The 16357-nt window shown below is 54.7% G+C and overlaps 40 non-coding genes across 40 annotated transcripts; 8 read left to right on the forward strand and 32 right to left on the reverse strand.

Moving 5' to 3' along the window:
* Positions 1 to 52: 52 nt before the first annotated feature.
* On the reverse strand, positions 53 to 126 carry Trnai-aau. The gene has a single exon. It is a non-coding gene; the product is annotated as a tRNA-Ile (tRNA).
* Positions 127 to 324: 198 nt separating this feature from the next.
* Positions 325 to 396, reverse strand: Trnae-uuc. The gene has a single exon. It is a non-coding gene; the product is annotated as a tRNA-Glu (tRNA).
* A 281-nt stretch (positions 397 to 677) lies between these two features.
* Trnam-cau lies at positions 678 to 750 on the reverse strand. The gene has a single exon. It is a non-coding gene; the product is annotated as a tRNA-Met (tRNA).
* A 293-nt stretch (positions 751 to 1043) lies between these two features.
* Positions 1044 to 1114, reverse strand: Trnag-gcc. The gene has a single exon. It is a non-coding gene; the product is annotated as a tRNA-Gly (tRNA).
* Positions 1115 to 1455: 341 nt separating this feature from the next.
* Positions 1456 to 1527, forward strand: Trnag-ucc. The gene has a single exon. It is a non-coding gene; the product is annotated as a tRNA-Gly (tRNA).
* Positions 1528 to 2113: 586 nt separating this feature from the next.
* On the reverse strand, positions 2114 to 2187 carry Trnai-aau. Its single transcript has one exon. It is a non-coding gene; the product is annotated as a tRNA-Ile (tRNA).
* Positions 2188 to 2385: 198 nt separating this feature from the next.
* Trnae-uuc lies at positions 2386 to 2457 on the reverse strand. The gene has a single exon. It is a non-coding gene; the product is annotated as a tRNA-Glu (tRNA).
* A 281-nt stretch (positions 2458 to 2738) lies between these two features.
* Positions 2739 to 2811, reverse strand: Trnam-cau. Its single transcript has one exon. It is a non-coding gene; the product is annotated as a tRNA-Met (tRNA).
* Positions 2812 to 3104: 293 nt separating this feature from the next.
* Trnag-gcc lies at positions 3105 to 3175 on the reverse strand. The gene has a single exon. It is a non-coding gene; the product is annotated as a tRNA-Gly (tRNA).
* Positions 3176 to 3516: 341 nt separating this feature from the next.
* Trnag-ccc lies at positions 3517 to 3588 on the forward strand. Its single transcript has one exon. It is a non-coding gene; the product is annotated as a tRNA-Gly (tRNA).
* A 586-nt stretch (positions 3589 to 4174) lies between these two features.
* On the reverse strand, positions 4175 to 4248 carry Trnai-aau. The gene has a single exon. It is a non-coding gene; the product is annotated as a tRNA-Ile (tRNA).
* Positions 4249 to 4446: 198 nt separating this feature from the next.
* On the reverse strand, positions 4447 to 4518 carry Trnae-uuc. Its single transcript has one exon. It is a non-coding gene; the product is annotated as a tRNA-Glu (tRNA).
* A 281-nt stretch (positions 4519 to 4799) lies between these two features.
* Trnam-cau lies at positions 4800 to 4872 on the reverse strand. Its single transcript has one exon. It is a non-coding gene; the product is annotated as a tRNA-Met (tRNA).
* Positions 4873 to 5165: 293 nt separating this feature from the next.
* Positions 5166 to 5236, reverse strand: Trnag-gcc. Its single transcript has one exon. It is a non-coding gene; the product is annotated as a tRNA-Gly (tRNA).
* A 341-nt stretch (positions 5237 to 5577) lies between these two features.
* On the forward strand, positions 5578 to 5649 carry Trnag-ucc. The gene has a single exon. It is a non-coding gene; the product is annotated as a tRNA-Gly (tRNA).
* A 586-nt stretch (positions 5650 to 6235) lies between these two features.
* Trnai-aau lies at positions 6236 to 6309 on the reverse strand. The gene has a single exon. It is a non-coding gene; the product is annotated as a tRNA-Ile (tRNA).
* A 198-nt stretch (positions 6310 to 6507) lies between these two features.
* Positions 6508 to 6579, reverse strand: Trnae-uuc. The gene has a single exon. It is a non-coding gene; the product is annotated as a tRNA-Glu (tRNA).
* A 281-nt stretch (positions 6580 to 6860) lies between these two features.
* Positions 6861 to 6933, reverse strand: Trnam-cau. Its single transcript has one exon. It is a non-coding gene; the product is annotated as a tRNA-Met (tRNA).
* Positions 6934 to 7226: 293 nt separating this feature from the next.
* Positions 7227 to 7297, reverse strand: Trnag-gcc. The gene has a single exon. It is a non-coding gene; the product is annotated as a tRNA-Gly (tRNA).
* A 341-nt stretch (positions 7298 to 7638) lies between these two features.
* On the forward strand, positions 7639 to 7710 carry Trnag-ucc. The gene has a single exon. It is a non-coding gene; the product is annotated as a tRNA-Gly (tRNA).
* Positions 7711 to 8286: 576 nt separating this feature from the next.
* Trnai-aau lies at positions 8287 to 8360 on the reverse strand. The gene has a single exon. It is a non-coding gene; the product is annotated as a tRNA-Ile (tRNA).
* Positions 8361 to 8558: 198 nt separating this feature from the next.
* Positions 8559 to 8630, reverse strand: Trnae-uuc. Its single transcript has one exon. It is a non-coding gene; the product is annotated as a tRNA-Glu (tRNA).
* A 281-nt stretch (positions 8631 to 8911) lies between these two features.
* On the reverse strand, positions 8912 to 8984 carry Trnam-cau. Its single transcript has one exon. It is a non-coding gene; the product is annotated as a tRNA-Met (tRNA).
* Positions 8985 to 9277: 293 nt separating this feature from the next.
* Positions 9278 to 9348, reverse strand: Trnag-gcc. The gene has a single exon. It is a non-coding gene; the product is annotated as a tRNA-Gly (tRNA).
* A 341-nt stretch (positions 9349 to 9689) lies between these two features.
* On the forward strand, positions 9690 to 9761 carry Trnag-ucc. Its single transcript has one exon. It is a non-coding gene; the product is annotated as a tRNA-Gly (tRNA).
* A 576-nt stretch (positions 9762 to 10337) lies between these two features.
* Positions 10338 to 10411, reverse strand: Trnai-aau. Its single transcript has one exon. It is a non-coding gene; the product is annotated as a tRNA-Ile (tRNA).
* A 198-nt stretch (positions 10412 to 10609) lies between these two features.
* Positions 10610 to 10681, reverse strand: Trnae-uuc. The gene has a single exon. It is a non-coding gene; the product is annotated as a tRNA-Glu (tRNA).
* Positions 10682 to 10962: 281 nt separating this feature from the next.
* Trnam-cau lies at positions 10963 to 11035 on the reverse strand. The gene has a single exon. It is a non-coding gene; the product is annotated as a tRNA-Met (tRNA).
* A 293-nt stretch (positions 11036 to 11328) lies between these two features.
* Positions 11329 to 11399, reverse strand: Trnag-gcc. Its single transcript has one exon. It is a non-coding gene; the product is annotated as a tRNA-Gly (tRNA).
* Positions 11400 to 11740: 341 nt separating this feature from the next.
* Positions 11741 to 11812, forward strand: Trnag-ucc. The gene has a single exon. It is a non-coding gene; the product is annotated as a tRNA-Gly (tRNA).
* Positions 11813 to 12388: 576 nt separating this feature from the next.
* Positions 12389 to 12462, reverse strand: Trnai-aau. The gene has a single exon. It is a non-coding gene; the product is annotated as a tRNA-Ile (tRNA).
* Positions 12463 to 12660: 198 nt separating this feature from the next.
* On the reverse strand, positions 12661 to 12732 carry Trnae-uuc. Its single transcript has one exon. It is a non-coding gene; the product is annotated as a tRNA-Glu (tRNA).
* A 281-nt stretch (positions 12733 to 13013) lies between these two features.
* On the reverse strand, positions 13014 to 13086 carry Trnam-cau. The gene has a single exon. It is a non-coding gene; the product is annotated as a tRNA-Met (tRNA).
* Positions 13087 to 13379: 293 nt separating this feature from the next.
* On the reverse strand, positions 13380 to 13450 carry Trnag-gcc. The gene has a single exon. It is a non-coding gene; the product is annotated as a tRNA-Gly (tRNA).
* A 341-nt stretch (positions 13451 to 13791) lies between these two features.
* On the forward strand, positions 13792 to 13863 carry Trnag-ucc. The gene has a single exon. It is a non-coding gene; the product is annotated as a tRNA-Gly (tRNA).
* Positions 13864 to 14439: 576 nt separating this feature from the next.
* Positions 14440 to 14513, reverse strand: Trnai-aau. Its single transcript has one exon. It is a non-coding gene; the product is annotated as a tRNA-Ile (tRNA).
* A 198-nt stretch (positions 14514 to 14711) lies between these two features.
* Positions 14712 to 14783, reverse strand: Trnae-uuc. The gene has a single exon. It is a non-coding gene; the product is annotated as a tRNA-Glu (tRNA).
* A 281-nt stretch (positions 14784 to 15064) lies between these two features.
* Trnam-cau lies at positions 15065 to 15137 on the reverse strand. The gene has a single exon. It is a non-coding gene; the product is annotated as a tRNA-Met (tRNA).
* A 293-nt stretch (positions 15138 to 15430) lies between these two features.
* On the reverse strand, positions 15431 to 15501 carry Trnag-gcc. The gene has a single exon. It is a non-coding gene; the product is annotated as a tRNA-Gly (tRNA).
* A 341-nt stretch (positions 15502 to 15842) lies between these two features.
* Trnag-ucc lies at positions 15843 to 15914 on the forward strand. The gene has a single exon. It is a non-coding gene; the product is annotated as a tRNA-Gly (tRNA).
* The last annotated feature ends 443 nt before the right edge of the window (positions 15915 to 16357 follow it).

A 16357-nucleotide genomic window follows, 5' to 3' on the forward strand; every position in this document is an offset into this window, starting at 1 on the left:
CACACTCGCCAGCTGAAATCGGCGCTGCCTTTTCGCAGTAGTAAAAGAGAAGTGGCCCGTGGGGGGATCGAACCCACGACCTTCGCGTTATTAGCACGACGCTCTAACCAACTGAGCTAACGGGCCTCGGCAAATGCAGTTGCTCAGCCCTACGCTGGAATCAGGTGGCATGAAGCCATACACCATTCCTATGGTCGTCGTGTGTCTGCTTCCCTAGTCTATATTCTGCTGACGGTCACGAAACAGTAGCTATATTGCGAGCAGGACGGGAAACGGCCGCTCGGACAGCTCAAACTTGTCACGATTCGTGTGGAAAAAATTCCGTTCCGGTACCGGGAATCGAACCCGGGCCTCCTGGGTGAAAGCCAGGTATCCTAGCCACTAGACCACACCGGATGCGGCCGTTTCATTCGACCGTTCGTACGGTCGCTTGTCGCATTGTCGCTCTCTTTGCGAGCATCTTTGCACATACTGACTGGCAAGGCGCGCACCTCAAACGTCGCAGAGCAATGCTTTTGGCTTCATGCTCTGCTGGGAGAAGAGGAATAGGGAAGCTGTATGTAGCAATAACAGGAAGTAAACATTTTCCCGCTGAAGCGTTGAAACGTTGCGGATAACAAACAAGAAATAAGTTGGCGCCCTAGCAACAGCACCACCTTCAGTCACAGAAAATTAGATGCCCCGGGTGAGGATCGAACTCACGACCTTAAGATTATGAGACTTACGCGCTGCCTACTGCGCTACCGAGGCAGGCGATCGTTAGACCTTCTGGAATCTTGGTAAGTACCGAATACAAGTGGTAGAGAGTCTGCACTCCCTGGCTCATTTTTTCTGTTGCTACACGTGCATTCACGGCGCGGCAGGCAACTTGCGATGCTAGGCCGACGCCAGTATGTACAATAGCACGCAGGAGTCCAAACGAGCAGTCGTCCGCGCTGCATGATTGGTTCTTTCCACACGGAATCCCGCGGTTCATTCTCATGGCTCACGCAGTTCGAGTGCGAAAGACACGCAGCACCCCTACCGGAGAAAAAACAAAATGATGCATCGGCCGGGAATCGAACCCGGGCCGCCCGCGTGGCAGGCGAGCATTCTACCACTGAACCACCGATGCTCGGGCCAGCGGTACCTTCACGCTGCTTCCCGAGCAGATGTCTCAAGGGAAAGTGGGACTGCCGTCAAGCGCCGTAGCATTCTGTGGAGAAGATGCTGCAGACGCTGAATCCTGCACTGCACTGCTTAAAGATGCCGCCAGAACGCGGTCCTCTGCGTACTCTTGCGCCGCCGGCGCCGACTCTTGCCAAAGGATGCGAAATGTGCGCGGATACGCTGTCCGAATGCGTCTGGATGTGCTCCCCTAGCCTGCCTCGAAATGCGCCTGCCGGGTACGATCACCTTCGGCCGCTGCCGACAGGCGGGAAGCCGACTCAGCGCGGTGGCGGGGCGCTCGCTTGTGCGGTGGTGGTGTAATGGTCAGCATAGTTGCCTTCCAAGCAGTTGATCCGGGTTCGATTCCCGGCCACCGCAGCAGGCTTTTAATTTCGCGTATGAGTACTTTTGCCACGCGCTCTTAAACTATTGTTTTTTCGCCCTCTTACTCGCTGCATACCAGCCCTTAGTGTGTCTCGACTTGTCTCGACTTTGCTCAGCTGACGCGAGAGCTGACGCTCTCAAATCGGCCTATATCAAAACGACAAGCACGAGAAACGACTGAGAGAGGTAAGGAGAGGCGAGGCGAGGCGATGGACACACAGCACGCCCCCTTCATTTCACGGTGGCGTCTCCCTGGCCGAATCGGGCTGTAGCTCCGAAAACAAAGGAGAAACAAAAATAGGAAGTAAAACTGCCAATACTGCCCTGTGTTCCCATGCGCTCACCCGCCCAAGTACTGACAAGGGCCAAAGTTGTTACGCATCGGCAATCGGACATTTTCTTTCATTTTCTCTAACCAGTGTATTCAAGATATTATGGCCATTGCCGAGTGAATGCTGTAGTGCTTCCCGACGAGTCGGGTTCGGATCCTCTGTCAACTTCCACGCAGGGTGATGATCATTTGGTCATCACACTCGCCAGCTGAAATCGGCGCTGCCTTTTCGCAGTAGTAAAAGAGAAGTGGCCCGTGGGGGGATCGAACCCACGACCTTCGCGTTATTAGCACGACGCTCTAACCAACTGAGCTAACGGGCCTCGGCAGATGCAGTTGCTCAGCCCTACGCTGGAATCAGGTGGCATGAAGCCATACACCATTCCTATGGTCGTCGTGTGTCTGCTTCCCTAGTCTATATTCTGCTGACGGTCACGAAACAGTAGCTATATTGCGAGCAGGACGGGAAACGGCCGCTCGGACAGCTCAAACTTGTCACGATTCGTGTGGAAAAAATTCCGTTCCGGTACCGGGAATCGAACCCGGGCCTCCTGGGTGAAAGCCAGGTATCCTAGCCACTAGACCACACCGGATGCGGCCGTTTCATTCGACCGTTCGTACGGTCGCTTGTCGCATTGTCGCTCTCTTTGCGAGCATCTTTGCACATACTGACTGGCAAGGCGCGCACCTCAAACGTCGCAGAGCAATGCTTTTGGCTTCATGCTCTGCTGGGAGAAGAGGAATAGGGAAGCTGTATGTAGCAATAACAGGAAGTAAACATTTTCCCGCTGAAGCGTTGAAACGTTGCGGATAACAAACAAGAAATAAGTTGGCGCCCTAGCAACAGCACCACCTTCAGTCACAGAAAATTAGATGCCCCGGGTGAGGATCGAACTCACGACCTTAAGATTATGAGACTTACGCGCTGCCTACTGCGCTACCGAGGCAGGCGATCGTTAGACCTTCTGGAATCTTGGTAAGTACCGAATACAAGTGGTAGAGAGTCTGCACTCCCTGGCTCATTTTTTCTGTTGCTACACGTGCATTCACGGCGCGGCAGGCAACTTGCGATGCTAGGCCGACGCCAGTATGTACAATAGCACGCAGGAGTCCAAACGAGCAGTCGTCCGCGCTGCATGATTGGTTCTTTCCACACGGAATCCCGCGGTTCATTCTCATGGCTCACGCAGTTCGAGTGCGAAAGACACGCAGCACCCCTACCGGAGAAAAAACAAAATGATGCATCGGCCGGGAATCGAACCCGGGCCGCCCGCGTGGCAGGCGAGCATTCTACCACTGAACCACCGATGCTCGGGCCAGCGGTACCTTCACGCTGCTTCCCGAGCAGATGTCTCAAGGGAAAGTGGGACTGCCGTCAAGCGCCGTAGCATTCTGTGGAGAAGATGCTGCAGACGCTGAATCCTGCACTGCACTGCTTAAAGATGCCGCCAGAACGCGGTCCTCTGCGTACTCTTGCGCCGCCGGCGCCGACTCTTGCCAAAGGATGCGAAATGTGCGCGGATACGCTGTCCGAATGCGTCTGGATGTGCTCCCCTAGCCTGCCTCGAAATGCGCCTGCCGGGTACGATCACCTTCGGCCGCTGCCGACAGGCGGGAAGCCGACTCAGCGCGGTGGCGGGGCGCTCGCTTGTGCGGTGGTGGTGTAATGGTCAGCATAGTTGCCTCCCAAGCAGTTGATCCGGGTTCGATTCCCGGCCACCGCAGCAGGCTTTTAATTTCGCGTATGAGTACTTTTGCCACGCGCTCTTAAACTATTGTTTTTTCGCCCTCTTACTCGCTGCATACCAGCCCTTAGTGTGTCTCGACTTGTCTCGACTTTGCTCAGCTGACGCGAGAGCTGACGCTCTCAAATCGGCCTATATCAAAACGACAAGCACGAGAAACGACTGAGAGAGGTAAGGAGAGGCGAGGCGAGGCGATGGACACACAGCACGCCCCCTTCATTTCACGGTGGCGTCTCCCTGGCCGAATCGGGCTGTAGCTCCGAAAACAAAGGAGAAACAAAAATAGGAAGTAAAACTGCCAATACTGCCCTGTGTTCCCATGCGCTCACCCGCCCAAGTACTGACAAGGGCCAAAGTTGTTACGCATCGGCAATCGGACATTTTCTTTCATTTTCTCTAACCAGTGTATTCAAGATATTATGGCCATTGCCGAGTGAATGCTGTAGTGCTTCCCGACGAGTCGGGTTCGGATCCTCTGTCAACTTCCACGCAGGGTGATGATCATTTGGTCATCACACTCGCCAGCTGAAATCGGCGCTGCCTTTTCGCAGTAGTAAAAGAGAAGTGGCCCGTGGGGGGATCGAACCCACGACCTTCGCGTTATTAGCACGACGCTCTAACCAACTGAGCTAACGGGCCTCGGCAGATGCAGTTGCTCAGCCCTACGCTGGAATCAGGTGGCATGAAGCCATACACCATTCCTATGGTCGTCGTGTGTCTGCTTCCCTAGTCTATATTCTGCTGACGGTCACGAAACAGTAGCTATATTGCGAGCAGGACGGGAAACGGCCGCTCGGACAGCTCAAACTTGTCACGATTCGTGTGGAAAAAATTCCGTTCCGGTACCGGGAATCGAACCCGGGCCTCCTGGGTGAAAGCCAGGTATCCTAGCCACTAGACCACACCGGATGCAGCCGTTTCATTCGACCGTTCGTACGGTCGCTTGTCGCATTGTCGCTCTCTTTGCGAGCATCTTTGCACATACTGACTGGCAAGGCGCGCACCTCAAACGTCGCAGAGCAATGCTTTTGGCTTCATGCTCTGCTGGGAGAAGAGGAATAGGGAAGCTGTATGTAGCAATAACAGGAAGTAAACATTTTCCCGCTGAAGCGTTGAAACGTTGCGGATAACAAACAAGAAATAAGTTGGCGCCCTAGCAACAGCACCACCTTCAGTCACAGAAAATTAGATGCCCCGGGTGAGGATCGAACTCACGACCTTAAGATTATGAGACTTACGCGCTGCCTACTGCGCTACCGAGGCAGGCGATCGTTAGACCTTCTGGAATCTTGGTAAGTACCGAATACAAGTGGTAGAGAGTCTGCACTCCCTGGCTCATTTTTTCTGTTGCTACACGTGCATTCACGGCGCGGCAGGCAACTTGCGATGCTAGGCCGACGCCAGTATGTACAATAGCACGCAGGAGTCCAAACGAGCAGTCGTCCGCGCTGCATGATTGGTTCTTTCCACACGGAATCCCGCGGTTCATTCTCATGGCTCACGCAGTTCGAGTGCGAAAGACACGCAGCACCCCTACCGGAGAAAAAACAAAATGATGCATCGGCCGGGAATCGAACCCGGGCCGCCCGCGTGGCAGGCGAGCATTCTACCACTGAACCACCGATGCTCGGGCCAGCGGTACCTTCACGCTGCTTCCCGAGCAGATGTCTCAAGGGAAAGTGGGACTGCCGTCAAGCGCCGTAGCATTCTGTGGAGAAGATGCTGCAGACGCTGAATCCTGCACTGCACTGCTTAAAGATGCCGCCAGAACGCGGTCCTCTGCGTACTCTTGCGCCGCCGGCGCCGACTCTTGCCAAAGGATGCGAAATGTGCGCGGATACGCTGTCCGAATGCGTCTGGATGTGCTCCCCTAGCCTGCCTCGAAATGCGCCTGCCGGGTACGATCACCTTCGGCCGCTGCCGACAGGCGGGAAGCCGACTCAGCGCGGTGGCGGGGCGCTCGCTTGTGCGGTGGTGGTGTAATGGTCAGCATAGTTGCCTTCCAAGCAGTTGATCCGGGTTCGATTCCCGGCCACCGCAGCAGGCTTTTAATTTCGCGTATGAGTACTTTTGCCACGCGCTCTTAAACTATTGTTTTTTCGCCCTCTTACTCGCTGCATACCAGCCCTTAGTGTGTCTCGACTTGTCTCGACTTTGCTCAGCTGACGCGAGAGCTGACGCTCTCAAATCGGCCTATATCAAAACGACAAGCACGAGAAACGACTGAGAGAGGTAAGGAGAGGCGAGGCGAGGCGATGGACACACAGCACGCCCCCTTCATTTCACGGTGGCGTCTCCCTGGCCGAATCGGGCTGTAGCTCCGAAAACAAAGGAGAAACAAAAATAGGAAGTAAAACTGCCAATACTGCCCTGTGTTCCCATGCGCTCACCCGCCCAAGTACTGACAAGGGCCAAAGTTGTTACGCATCGGCAATCGGACATTTTCTTTCATTTTCTCTAACCAGTGTATTCAAGATATTATGGCCATTGCCGAGTGAATGCTGTAGTGCTTCCCGACGAGTCGGGTTCGGATCCTCTGTCAACTTCCACGCAGGGTGATGATCATTTGGTCATCACACTCGCCAGCTGAAATCGGCGCTGCCTTTTCGCAGTAGTAAAAGAGAAGTGGCCCGTGGGGGGATCGAACCCACGACCTTCGCGTTATTAGCACGACGCTCTAACCAACTGAGCTAACGGGCCTCGGCAGATGCAGTTGCTCAGCCCTACGCTGGAATCAGGTGGCATGAAGCCATACACCATTCCTATGGTCGTCGTGTGTCTGCTTCCCTAGTCTATATTCTGCTGACGGTCACGAAACAGTAGCTATATTGCGAGCAGGACGGGAAACGGCCGCTCGGACAGCTCAAACTTGTCACGATTCGTGTGGAAAAAATTCCGTTCCGGTACCGGGAATCGAACCCGGGCCTCCTGGGTGAAAGCCAGGTATCCTAGCCACTAGACCACACCGGATGCGGCCGTTTCATTCGACCGTTCGTACGGTCGCTTGTCGCATTGTCGCTCTCTTTGCGAGCATCTTTGCACATACTGACTGGCAAGGCGCGCACCTCAAACGTCGCAGAGCAATGCTTTTGGCTTCATGCTCTGCTGGGAGAAGAGGAATAGGGAAGCTGTATGTAGCAATAACAGGAAGTAAACATTTTCCCGCTGAAGCGTTGAAACGTTGCGGATAACAAACAAGAAATAAGTTGGCGCCCTAGCAACAGCACCACCTTCAGTCACAGAAAATTAGATGCCCCGGGTGAGGATCGAACTCACGACCTTAAGATTATGAGACTTACGCGCTGCCTACTGCGCTACCGAGGCAGGCGATCGTTAGACCTTCTGGAATCTTGGTAAGTACCGAATACAAGTGGTAGAGAGTCTGCACTCCCTGGCTCATTTTTTCTGTTGCTACACGTGCATTCACGGCGCGGCAGGCAACTTGCGATGCTAGGCCGACGCCAGTATGTACAATAGCACGCAGGAGTCCAAACGAGCAGTCGTCCGCGCTGCATGATTGGTTCTTTCCACACGGAATCCCGCGGTTCATTCTCATGGCTCACGCAGTTCGAGTGCGAAAGACACGCAGCACCCCTACCGGAGAAAAAACAAAATGATGCATCGGCCTGGAATCGAACCCGGGCCGCCCGCGTGGCAGGCGAGCATTCTACCACTGAACCACCGATGCTCGGGCCAGCGGTACCTTCACGCTGCTTCCCGAGCAGATGTCTCAAGGGAAAGTGGGACTGCCGTCAAGCGCCGTAGCATTCTGTGGAGAAGATGCTGCAGACGCTGAATCCTGCACTGCACTGCTTAAAGATGCCGCCAGAACGCGGTCCTCTGCGTACTCTTGCGCCGCCGGCGCCGACTCTTGCCAAAGGATGCGAAATGTGCGCGGATACGCTGTCCGAATGCGTCTGGATGTGCTCCCCTAGCCTGCCTCGAAATGCGCCTGCCGGGTACGATCACCTTCGGCCGCTGCCGACAGGCGGGAAGCCGACTCAGCGCGGTGGCGGGGCGCTCGCTTGTGCGGTGGTGGTGTAATGGTCAGCATAGTTGCCTTCCAAGCAGTTGATCCGGGTTCGATTCCCGGCCACCGCAGCAGGCTTTTAATTTCGCGTATGAGTACTTTTGCCACGCGCTCTTAAACTATTGTTTTTTCGCCCTCTTACTCGCTGCATACCAGCCCTTAGTGTGTCTCGACTTGTCTCGACTTTGCTCAGCTGACGCGAGAGCTGACGCTCTCAAATCGGCCTATATCAAAACGACAAGCACGAGAAACGACTGAGAGAGGTAAGGAGAGGCGAGGCGAGGCGATGGACACACAGCACGCCCCCTTCATTTCACGGTGGCGTCTCCCTGGCCGAATCGGGCTGTAGCTCCGAAAACAAAGGAGAAACAAAAATAGGAAGTAAAACTGCCAATACTGCCCTGTGTTCCCATGCGCTCACCCGCCCAAGTACTGACAAGGGCCAAAGTTGTTACGCATCGGCAATCGGACATTTTCTCTAACCAGTGTATTCAAGATATTATGGCCATTGCCGAGTGAATGCTGTAGTGCTTCCCGACGAGTCGGGTTCGGATCCTCTGTCAACTTCCACGCAGGGTGATGATCATTTGGTCATCACACTCGCCAGCTGAAATCGGCGCTGCCTTTTCGCAGTAGTAAAAGAGAAGTGGCCCGTGGGGGGATCGAACCCACGACCTTCGCGTTATTAGCACGACGCTCTAACCAACTGAGCTAACGGGCCTCGGCAGATGCAGTTGCTCAGCCCTACGCTGGAATCAGGTGGCATGAAGCCATACACCATTCCTATGGTCGTCGTGTGTCTGCTTCCCTAGTCTATATTCTGCTGACGGTCACGAAACAGTAGCTATATTGCGAGCAGGACGGGAAACGGCCGCTCGGACAGCTCAAACTTGTCACGATTCGTGTGGAAAAAATTCCGTTCCGGTACCGGGAATCGAACCCGGGCCTCCTGGGTGAAAGCCAGGTATCCTAGCCACTAGACCACACCGGATGCGGCCGTTTCATTCGACCGTTCGTACGGTCGCTTGTCGCATTGTCGCTCTCTTTGCGAGCATCTTTGCACATACTGACTGGCAAGGCGCGCACCTCAAACGTCGCAGAGCAATGCTTTTGGCTTCATGCTCTGCTGGGAGAAGAGGAATAGGGAAGCTGTATGTAGCAATAACAGGAAGTAAACATTTTCCCGCTGAAGCGTTGAAACGTTGCGGATAACAAACAAGAAATAAGTTGGCGCCCTAGCAACAGCACCACCTTCAGTCACAGAAAATTAGATGCCCCGGGTGAGGATCGAACTCACGACCTTAAGATTATGAGACTTACGCGCTGCCTACTGCGCTACCGAGGCAGGCGATCGTTAGACCTTCTGGAATCTTGGTAAGTACCGAATACAAGTGGTAGAGAGTCTGCACTCCCTGGCTCATTTTTTCTGTTGCTACACGTGCATTCACGGCGCGGCAGGCAACTTGCGATGCTAGGCCGACGCCAGTATGTACAATAGCACGCAGGAGTCCAAACGAGCAGTCGTCCGCGCTGCATGATTGGTTCTTTCCACACGGAATCCCGCGGTTCATTCTCATGGCTCACGCAGTTCGAGTGCGAAAGACACGCAGCACCCCTACCGGAGAAAAAACAAAATGATGCATCGGCCGGGAATCGAACCCGGGCCGCCCGCGTGGCAGGCGAGCATTCTACCACTGAACCACCGATGCTCGGGCCAGCGGTACCTTCACGCTGCTTCCCGAGCAGATGTCTCAAGGGAAAGTGGGACTGCCGTCAAGCGCCGTAGCATTCTGTGGAGAAGATGCTGCAGACGCTGAATCCTGCACTGCACTGCTTAAAGATGCCGCCAGAACGCGGTCCTCTGCGTACTCTTGCGCCGCCGGCGCCGACTCTTGCCAAAGGATGCGAAATGTGCGCGGATACGCTGTCCGAATGCGTCTGGATGTGCTCCCCTAGCCTGCCTCGAAATGCGCCTGCCGGGTACGATCACCTTCGGCCGCTGCCGACAGGCGGGAAGCCGACTCAGCGCGGTGGCGGGGCGCTCGCTTGTGCGGTGGTGGTGTAATGGTCAGCATAGTTGCCTTCCAAGCAGTTGATCCGGGTTCGATTCCCGGCCACCGCAGCAGGCTTTTAATTTCGCGTATGAGTACTTTTGCCACGCGCTCTTAAACTATTGTTTTTTCGCCCTCTTACTCGCTGCATACCAGCCCTTAGTGTGTCTCGACTTGTCTCGACTTTGCTCAGCTGACGCGAGAGCTGACGCTCTCAAATCGGCCTATATCAAAACGACAAGCACGAGAAACGACTGAGAGAGGTAAGGAGAGGCGAGGCGAGGCGATGGACACACAGCACGCCCCCTTCATTTCACGGTGGCGTCTCCCTGGCCGAATCGGGCTGTAGCTCCGAAAACAAAGGAGAAACAAAAATAGGAAGTAAAACTGCCAATACTGCCCTGTGTTCCCATGCGCTCACCCGCCCAAGAACTGACAAGGGCCAAAGTTATTACGCATCGGCAATCGGACATTTTCTCTAACCAGTGTATTCAAGATATTATGGCCATTGCCGAGTGAATGCTGTAGTGCTTCCCGACGAGTCGGGTTCGGATCCTCTGTCAACTTCCACGCAGGGTGATGATCATTTGGTCATCACACTCGCCAGCTGAAATCGGCGCTGCCTTTTCGCAGTAGTAAAAGAGAAGTGGCCCGTGGGGGGATCGAACCCACGACCTTCGCGTTATTAGCACGACGCTCTAACCAACTGAGCTAACGGGCCTCGGCAGATGCAGTTGCTCAGCCCTACGCTGGAATCAGGTGGCATGAAGCCATACACCATTCCTATGGTCGTCGTGTGTCTGCTTCCCTAGTCTATATTCTGCTGACGGTCACGAAACAGTAGCTATATTGCGAGCAGGACGGGAAACGGCCGCTCGGACAGCTCAAACTTGTCACGATTCGTGTGGAAAAAATTCCGTTCCGGTACCGGGAATCGAACCCGGGCCTCCTGGGTGAAAGCCAGGTATCCTAGCCACTAGACCACACCGGATGCGGCCGTTTCATTCGACCGTTCGTACGGTCGCTTGTCGCATTGTCGCTCTCTTTGCGAGCATCTTTGCACATACTGACTGGCAAGGCGCGCACCTCAAACGTCGCAGAGCAATGCTTTTGGCTTCATGCTCTGCTGGGAGAAGAGGAATAGGGAAGCTGTATGTAGCAATAACAGGAAGTAAACATTTTCCCGCTGAAGCGTTGAAACGTTGCGGATAACAAACAAGAAATAAGTTGGCGCCCTAGCAACAGCACCACCTTCAGTCACAGAAAATTAGATGCCCCGGGTGAGGATCGAACTCACGACCTTAAGATTATGAGACTTACGCGCTGCCTACTGCGCTACCGAGGCAGGCGATCGTTAGACCTTCTGGAATCTTGGTAAGTACCGAATACAAGTGGTAGAGAGTCTGCACTCCCTGGCTCATTTTTTCTGTTGCTACACGTGCATTCACGGCGCGGCAGGCAACTTGCGATGCTAGGCCGACGCCAGTATGTACAATAGCACGCAGGAGTCCAAACGAGCAGTCGTCCGCGCTGCATGATTGGTTCTTTCCACACGGAATCCCGCGGTTCATTCTCATGGCTCACGCAGTTCGAGTGCGAAAGACACGCAGCACCCCTACCGGAGAAAAAACAAAATGATGCATCGGCCGGGAATCGAACCCGGGCCGCCCGCGTGGCAGGCGAGCATTCTACCACTGAACCACCGATGCTCGGGCCAGCGGTACCTTCACGCTGCTTCCCGAGCAGATGTCTCAAGGGAAAGTGGGACTGCCGTCAAGCGCCGTAGCATTCTGTGGAGAAGATGCTGCAGACGCTGAATCCTGCACTGCACTGCTTAAAGATGCCGCCAGAACGCGGTCCTCTGCGTACTCTTGCGCCGCCGGCGCCGACTCTTGCCAAAGGATGCGAAATGTGCGCGGATACGCTGTCCGAATGCGTCTGGATGTGCTCCCCTAGCCTGCCTCGAAATGCGCCTGCCGGGTACGATCACCTTCGGCCGCTGCCGACAGGCGGGAAGCCGACTCAGCGCGGTGGCGGGGCGCTCGCTTGTGCGGTGGTGGTGTAATGGTCAGCATAGTTGCCTTCCAAGCAGTTGATCCGGGTTCGATTCCCGGCCACCGCAGCAGGCTTTTAATTTCGCGTATGAGTACTTTTGCCACGCGCTCTTAAACTATTGTTTTTTCGCCCTCTTACTCGCTGCATACCAGCCCTTAGTGTGTCTCGACTTGTCTCGACTTTGCTCAGCTGACGCGAGAGCTGACGCTCTCAAATCGGCCTATATCAAAACGACAAGCACGAGAAACGACTGAGAGAGGTAAGGAGAGGCGAGGCGAGGCGATGGACACACAGCACGCCCCCTTCATTTCACGGTGGCGTCTCCCTGGCCGAATCGGGCTGTAGCTCCGAAAACAAAGGAGAAACAAAAATAGGAAGTAAAACTGCCAATACTGCCCTGTGTTCCCATGCGCTCACCCGCCCAAGTACTGACAAGGGCCAAAGTTGTTACGCATCGGCAATCGGACATTTTCTCTAACCAGTGTATTCAAGATATTATGGCCATTGCCGAGTGAATGCTGTAGTGCTTCCCGACGAGTCGGGTTCGGATCCTCTGTCAACTTCCACGCAGGGTGATGATCATTTGGTCATCACACTCGCCAGCTGAAATCGGCGCTGCCTTTTCGCAGTAGTAAAAGAGAAGTGGCCCGTGGGGGGATCGAACCCACGACCTTCGCGTTATTAGCACGACGCTCTAACCAACTGAGCTAACGGGCCTCGGCAGATGCAGTTGCTCAGCCCTACGCTGGAATCAGGTGGCATGAAGCCATACACCATTCCTATGGTCGTCGTGTGTCTGCTTCCCTAGTCTATATTCTGCTGACGGTCACGAAACAGTAGCTATATTGCGAGCAGGACGGGAAACGGCCGCTCGGACAGCTCAAACTTGTCACGATTCGTGTGGAAAAAATTCCGTTCCGGTACCGGGAATCGAACCCGGGCCTCCTGGGTGAAAGCCAGGTATCCTAGCCACTAGACCACACCGGATGCGGCCGTTTCATTCGACCGTTCGTACGGTCGCTTGTCGCATTGTCGCTCTCTTTGCGAGCATCTTTGCACATACTGACTGGCAAGGCGCGCACCTCAAACGTCGCAGAGCAATGCTTTTGGCTTCATGCTCTGCTGGGAGAAGAGGAATAGGGAAGCTGTATGTAGCAATAACAGGAAGTAAACATTTTCCCGCTGAAGCGTTGAAACGTTGCGGATAACAAACAAGAAATAAGTTGGCGCCCTAGCAACAGCACCACCTTCAGTCACAGAAAATTAGATGCCCCGGGTGAGGATCGAACTCACGACCTTAAGATTATGAGACTTACGCGCTGCCTACTGCGCTACCGAGGCAGGCGATCGTTAGACCTTCTGGAATCTTGGTAAGTACCGAATACAAGTGGTAGAGAGTCTGCACTCCCTGGCTCATTTTTTCTGTTGCTACACGTGCATTCACGGCGCGGCAGGCAACTTGCGATGCTAGGCCGACGCCAGTATGTACAATAGCACGCAGGAGTCCAAACGAGCAGTCGTCCGCGCTGCATGATTGGTTCTTTCCACACGGAATCCCGCGGTTCATTCTCATGGCTCACGCAGTTCGAGTGCGAAAGACACGCAGCACCCCTACCGGAGAAAAAACAAAATGATGCATCGGCCGGGAATCGAACCCGGGCCGCCCGCGTGGCAGGCGAGCATTCTACCACTGAACCACCGATGCTCGGGCCAGCGGTACCTTCACGCTGCTTCCCGAGCAGATGTCTCAAGGGAAAGTGGGACTGCCGTCAAGCGCCGTAGCATTCTGTGGAGAAGATGCTGCAGACGCTGAATCCTGCACTGCACTGCTTAAAGATGCCGCCAGAACGCGGTCCTCTGCGTACTCTTGCGCCGCCGGCGCCGACTCTTGCCAAAGGATGCGAAATGTGCGCGGATACGCTGTCCGAATGCGTCTGGATGTGCTCCCCTAGCCTGCCTCGAAATGCGCCTGCCGGGTACGATCACCTTCGGCCGCTGCCGACAGGCGGGAAGCCGACTCAGCGCGGTGGCGGGGCGCTCGCTTGTGCGGTGGTGGTGTAATGGTCAGCATAGTTGCCTTCCAAGCAGTTGATCCGGGTTCGATTCCCGGCCACCGCAGCAGGCTTTTAATTTCGCGTATGAGTACTTTTGCCACGCGCTCTTAAACTATTGTTTTTTCGCCCTCTTACTCGCTGCATACCAGCCCTTAGTGTGTCTCGACTTGTCTCGACTTTGCTCAGCTGACGCGAGAGCTGACGCTCTCAAATCGGCCTATATCAAAACGACAAGCACGAGAAACGACTGAGAGAGGTAAGGAGAGGCGAGGCGAGGCGATGGACACACAGCACGCCCCCTTCATTTCACGGTGGCGTCTCCCTGGCCGAATCGGGCTGTAGCTCCGAAAACAAAGGAGAAACAAAAATAGGAAGTAAAACTGCCAATACTGCCCTGTGTTCCCATGCGCTCACCCGCCCAAGTACTGACAAGGGCCAAAGTTGTTACGCATCGGCAATCGGACATTTTCTCTAACCAGTGTATTCAAGATATTATGGCCATTGCCGAGTGAATGCTGTAGTGCTTCCCGACGAGTCGGGTTCGGATCCTCTGTCAACTTCCACGCAGGGTGATGATCATTTGGTCATCACACTCGCCAGCTGAAATCGGCGCTGCCTTTTCGCAGTAGTAAAAGAGAAGTGGCCCGTGGGGGGATCGAACCCACGACCTTCGCGTTATTAGCACGACGCTCTAACCAACTGAGCTAACGGGCCTCGGCAGATGCAGTTGCTCAGCCCTACGCTGGAATCAGGTGGCATGAAGCCATACACCATTCCTATGGTCGTCGTGTGTCTGCTTCCCTAGTCTATATTCTGCTGACGGTCACGAAACAGTAGCTATATTGCGAGCAGGACGGGAAACGGCCGCTCGGACAGCTCAAACTTGTCACGATTCGTGTGGAAAAAATTCCGTTCCGGTACCGGGAATCGAACCCGGGCCTCCTGGGTGAAAGCCAGGTATCCTAGCCACTAGACCACACCGGATGCGGCCGTTTCATTCGACCGTTCGTACGGTCGCTTGTCGCATTGTCGCTCTCTTTGCGAGCATCTTTGCACATACTGACTGGCAAGGCGCGCACCTCAAACGTCGCAGAGCAATGCTTTTGGCTTCATGCTCTGCTGGGAGAAGAGGAATAGGGAAGCTGTATGTAGCAATAACAGGAAGTAAACATTTTCCCGCTGAAGCGTTGAAACGTTGCGGATAACAAACAAGAAATAAGTTGGCGCCCTAGCAACAGCACCACCTTCAGTCACAGAAAATTAGATGCCCCGGGTGAGGATCGAACTCACGACCTTAAGATTATGAGACTTACGCGCTGCCTACTGCGCTACCGAGGCAGGCGATCGTTAGACCTTCTGGAATCTTGGTAAGTACCGAATACAAGTGGTAGAGAGTCTGCACTCCCTGGCTCATTTTTTCTGTTGCTACACGTGCATTCACGGCGCGGCAGGCAACTTGCGATGCTAGGCCGACGCCAGTATGTACAATAGCACGCAGGAGTCCAAACGAGCAGTCGTCCGCGCTGCATGATTGGTTCTTTCCACACGGAATCCCGCGGTTCATTCTCATGGCTCACGCAGTTCGAGTGCGAAAGACACGCAGCACCCCTACCGGAGAAAAAACAAAATGATGCATCGGCCGGGAATCGAACCCGGGCCGCCCGCGTGGCAGGCGAGCATTCTACCACTGAACCACCGATGCTCGGGCCAGCGGTACCTTCACGCTGCTTCCCGAGCAGATGTCTCAAGGGAAAGTGGGACTGCCGTCAAGCGCCGTAGCATTCTGTGGAGAAGATGCTGCAGACGCTGAATCCTGCACTGCACTGCTTAAAGATGCCGCCAGAACGCGGTCCTCTGCGTACTCTTGCGCCGCCGGCGCCGACTCTTGCCAAAGGATGCGAAATGTGCGCGGATACGCTGTCCGAATGCGTCTGGATGTGCTCCCCTAGCCTGCCTCGAAATGCGCCTGCCGGGTACGATCACCTTCGGCCGCTGCCGACAGGCGGGAAGCCGACTCAGCGCGGTGGCGGGGCGCTCGCTTGTGCGGTGGTGGTGTAATGGTCAGCATAGTTGCCTTCCAAGCAGTTGATCCGGGTTCGATTCCCGGCCACCGCAGCAGGCTTTTAATTTCGCGTATGAGTACTTTTGCCACGCGCTCTTAAACTATTGTTTTTTCGCCCTCTTACTCGCTGCATACCAGCCCTTAGTGTGTCTCGACTTGTCTCGACTTTGCTCAGCTGACGCGAGAGCTGACGCTCTCAAATCGGCCTATATCAAAACGACAAGCACGAGAAACGACTGAGAGAGGTAAGGAGAGGCGAGGCGAGGCGATGGACACACAGCACGCCCCCTTCATTTCACGGTGGCGTCTCCCTGGCCGAATCGGGCTGTAGCTCCGAAAACAAAGGAGAAACAAAAATAGGAAGTAAAACTGCCAATACTGCCCTGTGTTCCCATGCGCTCACCCGCCCAAGTACTGACAAGGGCCAAAGTTGTTACGCATCGGCAATCGGACATTTTCTCTAACCAGTGTATTCAAGATATTATGGCCATTGCCG

This window comes from Schistocerca americana, chromosome 2 (genome assembly GCF_021461395.2).
Source record: "Schistocerca americana isolate TAMUIC-IGC-003095 chromosome 2, iqSchAmer2.1, whole genome shotgun sequence".
NCBI lineage: Eukaryota > Metazoa > Arthropoda > Insecta > Orthoptera > Acrididae > Schistocerca > Schistocerca americana.